The following is a 2,368-nucleotide window of genomic DNA, read 5'->3' as shown; positions in this document are numbered from 1 at the left end:
GTCACCACCGTAAAACTTGACACAAACCAACTGCACTGCAAAAGAATATTGAACAACAAATCAAGGATTGAAGTGAAAAAAACTAGCCATCCAAATAATACCCCATTTGTTGACAAGCGCATACAGCCATGGAAGCACATTCAATCTATTAAGTAACACAAACCAGTGAAAGATTCAAAAGATCTGCCCAAGAGCCGACAAACTGCCGCTGCTAGCCTGCTAAGCTAACAAAAACAAAGCTGGACTTAGACGTCAGGAGGCAACAGGAACCGCCTTTTAAAAGGCACACTCACACACACACACACACACACACACACACACACACACACACACACACACACACACACACAATGTTCTCATATGACACTTATCTTAATCTTATGCCAGATATTCAACGTTTTTTTAATGTAACGCAATAATTACTTTCCCTAGTATTAATTACAATTATTAAAGAGTAATTACATTTTTGGTAAAGTAAGGAGTAACTATAATTAGTGCTTTTTTTTTTTTTTTTTTAACTTTCAGAACACAGCCTGTCACACAGCAGCATGAAGCAGTTGGCAACTTGGTGTTCCTGGCTTTCTTTGTGTGTATGTTCTATAATATTTACATATAAAAAACACCATTGTTAAAAGGTCAATTATTTGTCCTCTTAAACCAGGGCACTTTATTTCACATTTTGTTCTTTTGTGTTTGTTAACTGAAGAATTGAGCATAGCTAAAAAAAAATTATTTAAAGAAGATTGAAGATTATATTTGACTTTTCTTATATTATTTTCAAGCCTTTTTCTTGTTGTTATCTCAAAACACCTCTCAAGTTTGGATCCTTTATACAAAACCTACTTTTCTTACTTGTTGGTACCTGTTTTTTTTGTATTTAAGATCCTCACCAGTCTCGAAAATGTAAAATCAAGGCATGGTGGAGATATTTAGTTAGGTCGGGTCAGCAACCTGAGAGCCACATACTGCCGCCCTAGTGGCTCCCTGGACCTCTTTCAGAGATGTGTGATAATGGAAAAAGATGAAGAAAAAAAACATTTTTTTGTTTTAATATATTTTCTGTGGGAGGACAAACATGACACAATTGTTGGAAATCCCACTGTTTATATTAAACATGCTTCACTGATGAGTGTTTGGCAAGCACCGTTTTGTCCTACTAATTTCAGAGATCCTTGAACTCATCGTAGTTTGTTTACATGTACAACTTTCTACGATGCTGCCACAGAAAGACGTGTTTTATGCCACTCCTCCTTTGTCTCATTTTGTCCACCAAACTTTTTATGCTGTGCGTGAATGCACAAAGGTGAGCTTTGTTTATTTTATTGATTTGCTGGAGTGCTTATCAGACATATTTGGTCAATCCATGACTGCAAGCTAATTCATGCTAACATTCTATTTAGGCTAGCTGTGTTTACATATTGCATCATTATGCCTCGTTTGTAGGTATATTTGAGCTCATTTAATTTATATTACTTATGTCCTCTGTGTATTTAATTTATATTTGCATGTCTCAGTTGTTTTGCCATGATGTTCCAGACCACAGCAAACGTTACCCAGCTTGCAAAGATTGTACTAAATCCACTAGAAGAAGACAGCCTGTCGTTTCCTTAAACTTGGACACACACATCTATACCTTTGGCCATTCTGAGCCAGTAATTTCCAGAAGTTATCTCATCCTGTGAGAAGCCTCTGTTTTACTAATGATTTCCATCCATCCATCCATTTTCTACCGCTTATTCCCTTCGGGGTCGCGGGGGGCGCTGGAGCCTATCTCAGCTACAATCGGGTTGCAAAAAATGTTTAGAATAAAAAGGTAAATACAACATTTCTGTCAACGAAGATTTGCATCAGCCTCTGATAGTAGGCTAATATAGCTGATATAGACACATACATCATGTACGTGTTGCCTTCATTATAAGACTTATATAAAACTTTTTAATTTTGTGCGTGTCCAGACAGATTTTTTTTAGTATTTTTGGTTCAATGTGGCTCTTTCAACATTTTGGGTTGCCGACCCCTGAGTTAGGTCAACATATATTTCCATGTATGGGTTAGTTTTGGGGCCAAATATCAAGATATGAGTTGGGTCCATATCCTCCAGCCCTACAGTCATGTTAACGAGAGTGCGAGCACAGTTTAGGGAAGTCATGTTTTTAATTAAGGTTTACAGTAGGCCTTATGATGTCTTTGTGTTTATATGTACAGTATAAGTGCACACGTGTATGTTTGAGTGTTCATATTGACTTTGTGTTATTTAAGACATTTGGTACTTCATTTTTTCTGTACTACAATTTTTTTTCATTTTGTAGCTACAAGTAAAAAAAACTAAGCATACAGCCCTGAAAAGGTGCTATTTCATGTGTAGAGT

This window comes from Entelurus aequoreus, linkage group LG23 (assembly GCF_033978785.1).
Source record: "Entelurus aequoreus isolate RoL-2023_Sb linkage group LG23, RoL_Eaeq_v1.1, whole genome shotgun sequence".
NCBI classification, from domain to species: Eukaryota; Metazoa; Chordata; class Actinopteri; order Syngnathiformes; family Syngnathidae; genus Entelurus; species Entelurus aequoreus.
This window is presented reverse-complemented; position numbering follows the sequence as displayed.